Source organism: Loxodonta africana, chromosome 13 (genome assembly GCF_030014295.1).
Source record: "Loxodonta africana isolate mLoxAfr1 chromosome 13, mLoxAfr1.hap2, whole genome shotgun sequence".
Classification (NCBI taxonomy): Eukaryota; Metazoa; Chordata; class Mammalia; order Proboscidea; family Elephantidae; genus Loxodonta; species Loxodonta africana.
The window spans coordinates 47,928,992-47,942,374 of NC_087354.1; the positions used below are offsets into that span (position 1 = coordinate 47,928,992).

At 42.6% G+C, this 13,383-nt stretch overlaps 1 long non-coding RNA gene across 2 annotated transcripts in view; it reads right to left on the reverse strand.

Moving 5' to 3' along the window:
• Positions 1-650: 650 nt before the first annotated feature.
• Positions 651-13,383, reverse strand: part of LOC111752868 (uncharacterized) — a 29,127-nt gene continuing 16,394 nt past the window's right edge. For both annotated transcript variants that reach the window (XR_010317417.1, XR_002787764.2), the window contains 2 exons: positions 13,104-13,181; positions 651-11,755 (listed from right to left, as the gene is read on the reverse strand). This is a non-coding gene — a long non-coding RNA (uncharacterized LOC111752868). The remainder of the gene's footprint in view (positions 11,756-13,103; positions 13,182-13,383) is intronic.

A 13,383-nucleotide genomic window follows, 5' to 3' on the forward strand; every position in this document is an offset into this window, starting at 1 on the left:
CAGGTGAATTCTTATGTATAATAAATTTTAAGAACTACTGCTCTTCTGGAGCTCTGGTGGTACAGTGGTTAAGAGCTCAGCTGCTAACCGAAAGGTCAGCAGTTTAAATGTACCAGTCACTCTTTGGAATCCCTGTGGGGCAGTTCTACTCTGTTCTATAGAGTCGCTATGAATTAGAAATGACTGCACAACATCTAAAAGAACAACTGCTCTACTAGTTGTTCTCAGAATTGGTCCCTAACCAGCAGCATTAGCATTGCCTGGGAACTTGTTAGAAATGAAAATTCTCAGCAGGGGTTCTAACCAGAATGAACCAGGAGGAAGCCCTGGGTATTTCTGCCACGTGGTCTAGAGAGCCAAGACAGCCAGGCTGCAATTAGTAAAAGGAAAGATGCACAAAGAGGATGAAAAATGAGAAAGTTCTGACAACATTCCAGTCCTTTTCTGAGGCTTGGCTACTTTTATTTGGTTCCATGAAACACCTCTGTTTCTTCTAAATAAATCCCCCCTTTTTGCTTAAGTCAGCAGTAATTGGTTTCTATTACTGCAATCAACTAATACACAGGTCATAAATGCAATCCTTTAGGATCGCTATGAGTCAGAATCGACAGCACTGGGTTACATATGATAAACATAAATTGTCGCAAGAATTTGAGAAGAGAGATGTTACCAACGCTGCTGGTTAGTGCCAGAGCCAGGTTAGAGCTGGGGCCTCTAGGTTCACAATTCAATGATTTTCCCATTTCAGTGCTATAGTAAACTTTTACATGTCTTTAATTTTTCCCACAGAGGATACCATGGTGCTAGTACTTTTTCAAGAAAAACCTATGGAATGAATTGAGATCAGCAATACGCTGGTAAAAGTTTAACAACTAACTTGGGAAGTGGTAAGCCCCTATTTGTAGGATTTGCCGATTTCCATGGTGTAAATACTCCATCAGGACGAATGTCAAGTGATCAACGTGAGGTCATCAAACACAGAACTAGGAAGAAATGCACAATAGCACATCATTATAAATTTCTACAATATACATACACTAGATGTAAATTTCCTCAAGAGCACAGATAATAGTAAAACGTAGTAAAATAATTGGAATGTAATGATCATAGTTTATTATCTTTGCTTATAATGTGGTATATTTAATGTATTAAATTTATATAATTTAATTTTTAATAATGGCTGTGTTTAATAATTGACTTGCAAAATTCCTATAAATCTGCCATCTTCTTTTGCAAACTGGCACAAGTCACCTACACCACTGATTGAGATGAACGTTTGTTGGTCAAATTCAAATGCAAGTTTAATACAGGGTTAATATTATAGTGAATACAGAGCAGTCTCACCTAACACCTCATTGCTAGTCTTTGATGCATAAATTCTTTTTGTTGTTGTTATTCCTAATTCAGAACCTTCCCATTCCCTGTGGCAGCTGTTCCAAGTCTTTATCCACCCGTTTTTTTCACTAAAGAGGAAGTCACACCCCACTCCTTTCCGAGGCTCACCCTTCACCCCCGTGCTCCTATTCTCAGCCATCTCTGGGACATAAGGCCATTAATTGCACATCCCAAACTGAACTCATTATTTTCTGCCTGAACTTGCTCTTTCTCCCCGCTCCCTATCTACTGTACACCCTAACCACAAAGAACTGTCTGTTCCCTATCTCATTTAATACCAACCCTATTTACTCTGCTGACTAAGTTTGAAATCTTGGTGCAGTGGTTCTCAACCTTAGCTGTGTTGCAAAACTACCTCGGTACTGCGAGTAGCAATTCAGACTTAATTGGTCTGAGGTGTAACCTGAGCATTGGGCTTTTGAGATTTCCAGGTGATTCTAATGTACGGTCTACTGTACTGACTCTGTTTGAGGTCCCCATCACTCCTTCATCTGGAATACCATAATGGCTTCTTGACGGGTCTCCCCATACTCAGTCATTCCCTCTCAAGTACATCCTCCTTATAACCGCCAGGGTGATCTTTCCAAAATACAGGTCTCATCATGTCTTACACCCACGGAAAAGCCATTAGAGTGGTAAGCATCGGCTCCACAATATTCGGGTGCAAGAAATATCACATCTCATCTCTCTAAATCAAATTGAGCTCACTTTGAGCACTCATTGTCCAGCAAAGTGGCTTATTATTGAGAATTTTTCTTCTTAGAATGAACAGAAATCCCAGGAGGCTTAAAAAAGGCCAGAAAGTTTGAGGAAAGACCTTCTGGGCTTTGGTTCATCTTGGTCATTGCTGAGATGCTCTTTGTTCAATTTACAAGGCAGCTCCATTTCCTCTGATTCAATAACACAGAGAGCTTTCACCCAGACTTCCATGCCATGGTATCTGGGTCCAGCTTCTCTGGACCCACCACACGGCCACCCTCAAGCTGGGGTACTGTGTGTCAATGGGTGTCCAGAAGTATACCACCCATGGACCCTGCCCCCCAAGCTCCCACTTCCTTCCTTCCCTGCCTTGAGGAAAGTGACGGTCTCTTCAGTTCTGGGAGCCTCCTTCTCCCAGACCCTTTTCATATTTAAACACACAGTCCTGTTTGCTGAAGGGCACCTGGGCCATCAGGCTGAAACAATCCTCTGGGCATAGAGGAAAGTCCTGGCCTGGGCTGGACAGGTCACTTCCCTGGGCTGGGTCTTCCTTGTCTCTGGACAGAGTTTTGGGCAAGCACTGCTAGTGCACTTAGCTATGACTCTCCTTTTTCTAGGCTTTTGTTGTGGGCCAACCCACTGTCTTATCAACACATTCTTCTTTTACTTATCCAGTGGAGTTACATAATAATGGAAGGAAGGAGCGGTGCAGTCAATGATTAAACAACCTTATTGTTAGCTGGTCATGTACTTGCAGAATCCAGCAACAACGCAAAAACAGTGCCTAGGGACTGGGGGCTGGGAACGGGCTCTTCTGCTGTATTCACTGTGTACTCTATGGTCCCTAGGTATACAGTGAACATAGTGAGCTGCCTGAGGTTCTGCAACCCTGCAACCTCATGGTCTCCATAACTTTGCTTGTGCTGATCTCTCTGCCTGCAATAACCCCCCACCCCACCTCTGCCTTTCTCTACCTGGTGAGCTCCTAGTCTTCATTTAACACCTACTTAAATGTCACCTTCTCTAAAAAGTCTTCTCCCCAAACAATTCGTCCTTCCATTTTAGGCCTTATCATGTTACTGTCATTAATTTTATACTCTTGTTTCACACCCACACCTTAAACTGGCGAATTTCTTGTAGGTAGGAATTGTGGTTTCTAAAAAAAAAGTTTGTATCTTCAGCACTTTTCACAAAGACTTTTCATTTTTCACATATGTTAGCTGGATCCCTAAAATTCTAGAGCTGTAAGGGACCTTGAAGCTCATTGATTTAATCCAGTGTTTTTTCCAGCACTGTTTCAGTTCTGCCGTCCCTGTTTCAAACAAAATCTTACGTGGAAACCCAATACTTAACCAGGTGAGAGCAGAGATAGTCTAGTTAAAAAACAAAACAAAACAACCAAGCCTGTTTCGGTCGAGTTGATTCTGATTCATAGTGACCCTACAGGACAGAGTAGAACTGTCCCATAGAGTTTCCAAGGAGCACTTAGGTGGATTTGAACTGCCATCCTTCTGGTTAGCAACCATTGCACTTAACTGCTACACCACCAGGGTTTCTGTATCCAGTTAGAGCAGGGAAAATAAGGTGCTAAGAGAGGTCCACCACTACAGATCAGAATAAAAACCCACAGGTCTCACCCAGTGCCTTCATTTTACAGTTGAGATAACTAAGGCTAGGGAACACTTCCACTTCACATAAATCTACCCCATCCTGCCCCTTTGGGAGCCTTGGTGGTGCAGTGGTTAAGAGCTCGGCTACTAACCAAAAGGTCGGCAGTTTGAATCCACCATCTACTCTTTGGAAACCCTGTGGGGCAGTTCTAGTCTATCCTATAAGGTCTGCATGAGTGGGAATCAACTTGATGGCAATGGGTTTGGTTTGGTTCTACCTCTTTAGAAACTTGTTACTTTATCCTTTTCAATCATATAGAATCACCACAGACTCACAAGAAGAAGCAACGGTCTGTTCTTTAAAGGCTTTGTGAGATAAACTACTTCCTTTGCCATGTATTGCGCATACTGTTAACCAATTCTTCAAGGACAGTGTTTACAGGCAAGTTTTTACTGTGTCAGGATTGCAGAAACATGTATAGCAATTATCGTTTTTTTTTTTTTTTCATTACTTTAAAAATGTTTTCCCTATAATACTGCGTGGGCGTTTGTGAAATTAAATGGCTTGAGTCAATGCCACATAGCTCTGCCAGAGTGCCTCAGTGAGCACTTCCAAGCAGCAGAAAGACTCCTTCAGGGTAAAGGTCCTCAGAAAGAGCCTGTTATCTCTTATTGCAAGGTCCAGTTTTAAAAAAGAAAAAGCAAAAAACAAATGCCAGGAAGCCAACCAAAGTATTTCCTTCCTTAAAAAGGGACAGTGCATTGAGATGCAAGTCCCTTTGAGGGCAGAGACATTTGCTTCTACATATCAGATCTTGGGTACCTTAAATTAAAAGAGAAGCCATTGGAAATTCTCAGAATCAGATCACAATTGCCTAGAAGAGTATATTCCAATTGTCAAATTCTGGGGAGAGAACATAGTCAATTTTACCACGTTCATGACTCTTGACTTGGACCTTTCCTCTCCTTTCCTGCTGTCACCGCCAGTCGTTATCATCTCTTGCATGGACTCTTGCCTCCTAACAAATTTCTCTGCCTTTAGTTTGAACCCCTCCAAGCCATCTTTCTGACTGCTGTTCGAGAAAAACCAAACCTGTTGTCATTGAGTTGATTCCAACTAATGGTGACCCCATGTGTTAGAGATTAGAACTGCTCCATAGGGTTTTCTTGGCAGCAATCTTTACAGAAGCAGATCACCAGACCGTTTTTCCATGGTGCTGCTGGTGGGTTCGAACCGTCCACTTTTTAGTTAGTAGCTGCTCATGAACCATTTGTGTCCCCCAGGGCTTTTACAAATATATCTGTGTTCTTGGAAGGGGATGGTGACCAAAAGGGGCTTCTGGAGTGCTGGTCTTGTTTCATTTCTTGATTTGGGTTCTTGTTACATGAATGTGAACATTTATCAAGCTGCATATTTATGACTGGTGTACTTTATGTCTGTGTCATGGATTGAATCGTGTCCTCCAAAAACATGTGTATCAATTTGGCTGAGCCATGGTTCTCAGAATTGTATGGTTGTCCACCATTTGTCATCTGATGTGATTTTCCTGTATGTTGTAAAGCCTATCACTATGATGCTAATGAGATGGATTAGCAGTAGTTATATTGATGAGATCTACAAGGTTAGATTGTGTCTTAACCCAAGCTCTTTCGAGATATAAAAGAGAAGCTAGCAGAGAGACATGGGGACCTCATACCACCAAGAAAGAAGAACAGGAGTACATGTCCTTTGGTGCTGGGTTCCCTGCACTGAGAAGCTCCTCGACTAGGGGGGAAGATTAATGACAAAGACCTTCTTTTAGAGCCGAGAGAGAGAGAAACTTCCCCTGAATGATTAGTTATAAAACCAAAAGCCAAACCCATTGCCACTGAGTGGATTCTCACTCACGGACCCCATGTGTTACAGAGTAAAACTGCTTCATAAGGTTTTCTTGGCTGTTTTTTTTTTTTTTTAATCTTTATGTAAGCAGATTGCCAGGGGTCTTTCTTCTGCAGTGCCACTAGGTGGATTCAAACTGCCAGCCTTTAGGTTAGTAAACCTCTTAGGTTAGTAGTCAAGTGTAAATCCTTTGTGCCACTCAGGGACCGTAATTAGATATACAAGAATGCAATTATGAAAAAGTTGATGGGGGGTGGATGGGTAGAGAGTATGCGCTGTGCTGGAGGTAGGAAGGTTGTTCAGGAGTATTGTGTTTAGACAGAAAACCCTGGTGGTGTAGTGGTTAAGAGCTAAGGCTGCTAACCAAAAGGTCAGCAGTGCAAATCCACCAAGGCACTTCTTGGAAACCATATGGGGCAGTTCTACTCTGTCCTATAGGGTTGCTATGAGTCAGAATTAACTCACTGGCAGTGGGTTTGGTTTGGGTTTCCTGGTGTTCAGACAGGAGGAAGGCTGGAGTGAAGTGAGGCACTTGGGAAGCACCTGACAGCAAAAGCCATGCTGAAATCACCATGCCCTGCCCACTTCCAAGCCACTTCCTCTTCTTGACTTCCATATTATGGTTTCTGGCACTGCCATCCTCCCACAGGCATCGATGCTCTTGCTCTCTTCTTTCTTTTTTGCCCCCTCCACATTCAGTTAGCTGCCAAACTTTATCTCGTAACAGTGTTTCTCAAATCCATCCTCTTTCCATTTCAACTGCCACCCCTTTGTTAAGCCTCTCCTTACCTCACTGCAATAGGAGGAATCCCTGGGTAGTGCAAAGAGTTAACGCTCTTAGCTACTAACCAAAAGGTAGGAGGTTTGAGTCCACCCAAAGGCACCTTGGAAGAAAGGTCTGGTGATCTAGTTCTGAAAAGTCATTGATTGACAACACTATGGAGCACAGTTCTACTCTGACACGCGTGGTGTCATCATGAGTCAGAATCGACTTGAAGGCAATTGGTTTGGTTTTTATGGTTCGGTCTCCCCATGTATTAACAGGACTTTTTGGAAAACAGAAGCAAGTAAGAGATTTATTGATAAAAAAGAAAAAAGTCCAGAAGGGAAGATTCACTGAAAGATAACAAAGGTGACTGATGCAACCTCAAAAAAATGCTGGAGTCAGGGACAAGAAAGTCACCAAGGCTCTTTTGGTGCCTGTGGTGGTCAATGCTGTGTGTCATCTTGCCTAGTCTATGATTCTCGGTGGTTTGGCAGACACTATATAATCAGCTCCCATTCTGTGATCTGATGAGAGCAGTCAATCAGTTGAAAGCGGGGTTTCTTTGGGGGTAGAGCCCGCCTCCAGTATGTAAATGGATGCTCTGGTAGAGTTTGCTCTTTTTTCTCATCCCTGCAATCTTCTTGTCACCTGACCTCCAGTTTTTGGGACATAAGCATGCAGAAGTCTCTGGTCTGCCACCTGACCTGCAGATTTTGAACTCGCCTACCCCGGCAATCCCGTGAGCCAGCAGAGGCCTCCAGCCTGCCTCCTGACCTGCAGATTTTAGGTTCGTCAGCCCCTGCAACCACCTGAGCCAGCAGAGGTCTTCAGCCTGTTGCCTGACCCCAGAATTTGGGCTTTCTAGCCCCCAAAATTGTATGAGGCATTTCTTCACAACTCTGTGAGCCATTTCTCTGAAGTAAACTTCTCTCTGTACATATCTGTATATACTTCACTAGTTTTGCTTCTCTAGAGAACTCAGACTAAGATAGTACCTCTTTCTGTGTAGCTCTTGGTGATTTTAGCCTGCACATCTTTGCCCTGTTATTCAGGCCCCATGGTCAAAAATATGGCCATCGACCCACAGCTGAATTTTTACACCTCCATTCAAGAGACCACACCAGACAGGAACTGGAATTTCTTAGGCTCAACTCCAAATTCCTAAGGGCCTCTGATTTACCCAACTAGGGTCAGGCCCCTAGCCTTGGGCTGCTCAACTGTGGTCTGGGGACAAGGTCTCATTGTGCCAAGCACTGTTGCCATGTATGTGGAAGGGGTGGGGCCATTCCTGGAGAAGAGGAACTGGGCAAACAGCCCAATGATGAACCTACACCTTCAGCCTTGAATCTGTCCCTCAAGCTGCTACAGTTTATGTTTCCCAAAGTAGAGCCCGTCAAGTCACTTTTCATTCAACAACTCTGCCTCAGCTACGGAGAGCTGTCTCACCTGAGGTCATGTCCCAGGGCAGCCTGCAGCCTGAGGCTGTGTGAAATGGCACGAATAAAGGCCTGGCCATTCCAAGCTATCCCGGGACAACTCTGCCAGACACTATACCTTGCAGAGTTCCCTGCCGGGTTGGCTGAGGCTTTGTCAAGCCTGAATTATATCTCCACTCCTTCCTCTGCCCAATCTTGCTTCCTCTCCCTTCGTAAGTTTTGACACCTAATAAACTCCGTCTCAGTGTCTGCTTCTAGAGAAGCCAACTTGTGACAACTGCACACATCCTTCTGCCCACCTAGATTTTTCTATCTCCTACCATCTCCTCTGATCCCAGACTGTGCAGTAAAGAATTTGACCTTGCCCAAAGAGAGGTCTGGCTTTTGCCTTGGGCTTATGAGAGGTCATCTATGTCATCCCTGAGAGAAGCGTCTTTGTTTAGGGCTGTAGAGAAGGTCTGGCCACACCCATTTCTTAGGATGCGACTGGCCACACCTGACAGTTTTAGGGTGGGGCTCGGCCCACAAGAAATACCAACCATACTATTTAGGATGAAGGCTTTGGGTCATCCAAGTTAACTGAGTTCAACCACGTGGACAATCAATCAGTCCATCAATGAAGTCTCAATAAAAACTCTGGAACTGAGATCCAAAAAGAACATTTTCCCATAGTGTTATTTTTGTTCTTAGTTGCTATCCAGTTGATTCTGGCTCACAGTGTCCTCATGAGTGCAGAGTAGAATGGCTCCATGGGGTTTTGAAGGCTGTGACTTTTTGGAAGCAGATTGCCAGGCCTTTCTTCTGAAGTGCCTTTGGGTGGGTTTGAACCGCCAAGCTTTCGGGTATTAGTCGAGCACTTAACCATTTGTACCACCCAGGGACTCGTTTGCCAATGGTAGATACTCAAAAAATGGAGTGAGCTTCCTTGGTTAGCAATACTTCATGCATGTTGTCACATATCAATGCTGGGAGGGTAATGCATCCACAGGAGAAGACAACAAAGCTACGCATCTGGAACTCCTCCAGGCTCTGTCCTAGTGTCTCTTCCTTTGGCTGATTTTTACTCTGTATCCTTTCTTGTAATAAACTGTAACCACAAGTGTCATAGCTTTCAATGAGTTTTGTGAGTCCTTCTAGTGAAGTATCGAAACTGAGGGTGGTTTGGGGAACCCCCTGAACTTGCAGTTGGTGTTAGAAACGAAGGCAATCTTGAGAACTGCTCTTCAAACTTTGCAGTTTGGCTAATTCTGGGCACAATCCGTCCGCCTCCTCTAATAAGCCTTTCCCAGTTGCCCCAGTCACATGTGCTCTCTCTCCATCCTGTAACCTGTCACCACTTAGATGGAGCACCTCTTTTGTTGAACTGACTCATTCTCCTCCATAATGCAACTGCTTGGAGTCTATCCGCCCCCACACTAACGGGTAAGTTCTTGGAGTAGAAGGTCTGTGTTTTGCTTCTGCTTTTTTTTTTTAACCCCTTTTTTCCCTGAATGCTCTGCTCAGAACATGGTCAGCCCTCAGTGAATGCCTGTTAATGTTTCCATACCCTTGATAGAGTCAGGCAGTAAATGAATACTGAAACCAAAAAACCAAACCTCTTGCCATCAAGCCAATTCTGACTCATAGCAACCCTATATGACAGAGTAGAACTGCCCTATTGGGTTTCCAAGGTTGTACTCTCTACGGAAGCAGACCGCCACATCTTTCTCCTGCAGAGCAGCTGGGGAGTTTGAACCACCAACCTTTCAGTTAGCAGCCAAATGGCTTAACCACTGCGCCGCCAAGGCTCTTTAGTAAATGAATACAGCCTACAAGTTAAGTTTTAAAATGTCAAATGTTTACAAAATTGTTTAATTTCCTTTACCAGCCTATAAACTCTTTGACAAAAGAGAATGTATCTTATTAATTTATTCACATACCTCCCAAGCACAATTGTAGGTGAGTGCAGGAGAAGGGCTAAAACCCCAAGGTCCGTAGTCCACTAGGCCTGGATCACATCTGGACTGTACCACAAGTCACTTCACTCATTTAGCCTTCAGTCTTTTTACTTGTAAAGTGGGAATAATACCTGCCTTGTAGGGTTGTTGAGGGATTAAATGAGATAACCCATATAAAGTGCAGAATCTGGTACAGGTAAGTGTTTGATTTAAAAAAAAAAATTATCTATTGTTAAAGGGCATTGTATGTTTATTTACTGAATGAGTGAATGCAATGAACAGAGGAGGAAGAAAATAACTTGGAGAAAATCTACCTAGGCATTTGCTGAATGTAGAGACTGGGAGCCAAAGGTTGTTCTCATAACTGTTTCATCCAAGTTGTAAATGAGAAGGAACTGAGGCCCAAAGAGAACGTTTGCCCAGAGTAGATACTCAATAAATGGAACTTCTAAAAGATGAAACTGGGAGAGGGGGTAAAGGAACTAGACCCATCTTAGACTAGGGCAGCTTTTCCCAAACATTTTGGCCTCAGGATCCCTTCACACTCTAAAAAATTATTGAGGATCCCCAGAGCTTTTGTTTATACGGGCTATATCTGTCAATAGTTACGATATTAGAAACTAAAACTGAGAATTTTAAAATGTTTAATTTTTTTATTCTTTTAAAAATAACAATAACGATCTCATTACATGTTAACTTAAATAACATATTTTGATGAACAATAACTGTTTTCCAAAACAAAATGAAATTGGTAGAAGAATGGCATTGTTTTATATTTTTGTAAATATCTTTAATATCTGACTAATAGAGGGCAGCTCAATTCTTATATCTGTTTCTGCATTCGATCTGCTGCATTAAGGTGTTTTGGTTGAAGTATGTGCAGAAAATCCAGCCTCACACAGATATGCAGATGGAAAAGAAAAAAAACCCAGACCTGTTGCTGTCCGGTCAACTCCGACTCATGGCAACCCTAGAGGACAGAGGAGAGCTGCCCCGTAGGGTTTTCAAGGAGCACCTGGTGGATCACAAACCGCCGACCCCCCGGTTAGCAGCCAGAGCACTTAACCACTATGCCACCAGGGTTTCCAGATGGAAAAGGGCGGAGTATTTTAATAGCCTTTTCAGAGAACTGTGGATATTCCTCCTTGTTACCACTCCAGATCTCATCGAGTGATAGTTTCTTAAAGGTTAGTTACAGTGTGAATTCTGAAACCACATCCCTGAACTTTCATACTCTGTAACATAAAACCCATTGGCCTTTCTTGCACTTTGAATGGGTCATTTTACCCATGCATGACTTTGTAACATTATGCCTTGGTCATTTGGAAAATATTAGTTCACCAAGCTATACAGATTTTTTCAAATGTTGACACATTTCTTTCTATAATATAAAAAAATCCCATTTGTTAGTATCACCACAAATCTCATCAGAAAAGTCTTTAAGTACTGGGAAGATGGCTAATAGAAAAAACCAAACCAAACCCATTGCCATCAAGTCGATTCCGACTCACATTCCAATTTTCCCTTGAAGCTCAAATTTTATCATTGGCAACAAATACTATCAGTTGTTTTCCTTGAAGTGACTGGCTCTCTTCGTTTATATTCAAGAGAATGTCTGCCAAATATTCAAGTCTGAATAAGCACACTTTGTCTGTCAGTCTCAAGCTCTTCCGTAAAAATGTTGTTCCAGGAAAAGAGCAGGGAGTTCAGTTTACAACTCAAACAATTGCACAAGTGCTTCGCCTGGAGGTGGTCATTGTTCTTCAGTAGAAGTGTCTTACTCATACTATGCACTTCACCATACAGAATGGGATCAAAAAGGCAAGTACTGGAAGGTCAAGATTGAATAAAATTAGTATTTGTCATTGCTTCATCAAGGACATTGTGAATCTGGCTTTCTTTCTCTCTCTTTTTTTTTGACTGAGAGTGCATGATAGTGAAGGGCACGACCTCTTAAATCGGCGCGATGCCTCTGCTTTGGTTTGTCCTCAGGTACCAGCAGTATTACCCACCAATGCTTTTGCACCATCAATCTAGGGGGAGAAAGCAAAAATGTCTTGGTATTATTTTTAAAATAGTTTTGACCTTACAGACCTCCTGAAGTGGTCTTGGGCATCCCCAGTGTTTCTGCTAACTACACTTTTGTAACAGCTGGACTAGAGGAAAGAAATTGAGAAGCAATAAGATGGATCCTAACTCCAGGGGTTATGGCCTACAGAAGGGACTTGGGGGACTACAAAAGGGGCATGAAGACAGAGAGTCCCTGAAAGGGACTATAGAAGACCTCTAGGATTGGCAGATTTCAAACCTAAAATTTTATTTATCTTTAAGCAATGATTTCCCAGCATATTTGATACTGGAGCTACCCACCCCCACTCAGCTTCCTCTGTTGTTAACATCTTAAATTAGAAATAGTATGTTTGTCACAACTAACGAACCAGTATGACATATTATTATTAACTAACCACCACGTGTCTGTCAGTCTGTCATACTATGCCAGCTTGTGAGTTGCTGTAATACTGGAAGATTTGCCACTGGTATTTCAAATACTAGCAGGGTCACTCTTGGTGGACAGGCTTCAGTGGAGCTGTCAGACTAAGACAGACTAGGAAGAAGGACCTGGTGGTCTACTTCTGAAAAAACTGGCCAGTGAAAACTAGCAGCAGAACCTTGTCTGATACAGTGCTGGGAGATTAGTCTCTCACTTTGGAAGGCACTCAGAATACGACTGGGGAAGAGCTGCCTCCTCAATGTAGCGTGGACCTTAATGACATGGATGGAGTAGAACTTTTGGGACCTCCATTTGCTAATGTTCATGACTCAAAATGAGAAGAAACAGCTGCAAACACCCATAAATAATCAGAACATGAAATATACGAAGTGTGAATCTAGGAAAATTGGAAGTCATCAAAAATAAATGGACATCCTAGGCATTACTGAGCTGAAATGGACGGATATTGGCCATTTTTAATCAGACAATCACATGGTATACTATGCCAGGAATGACAAATTGAAGAGGAATGTCATCACGTTCATCATCAAAAAGAACTTTTCAAGATCTACCCTAAAATACAACACTGTCGGTGATAGAATAATATCCATACGCCTACAAGGAAGACCAATTAATATGACTATTATTCAGATTTATGCAGTAATCACTAAGGCCAGAAAGATGAAGAAATTGAAGACTTTTATGAACTTTTGCAGTCTGAAATTGATCAAACATGCAATTAGGATACATTAATAGTTACTGGTGATTGGAATGTGAAAGTTGGAAACAAAGAAGAAGGATTGGTGAAAATACAGCCTTGGTGATAGAAAGGATGCCAGAGATCACATGGTAGAATTTTGAAATACCAATATCTCCTTCGTTGCAAATACCTTTTTTCAACAACATAAACGGCAACTGTACACATGGGCCTCGCCGGATGGAATACACAGGAATCAAATCGACTGCATCTGTGGAAAGAGACAATGGAAAAGCTCTGTATCATCAGTCAGAACAAGACCAGGGGCCACCTGTGGAACAGACCATCAATTGCTCATATCCAAGTTCAAGTTGAAGTTAAAGAAAATTAGAACAAGTCCACGAGAGCCAAAGTACGACCTTGAGTATATCCCATTTGAATTTAGAGACCATCTCAAGAAGAGATTAGATGCA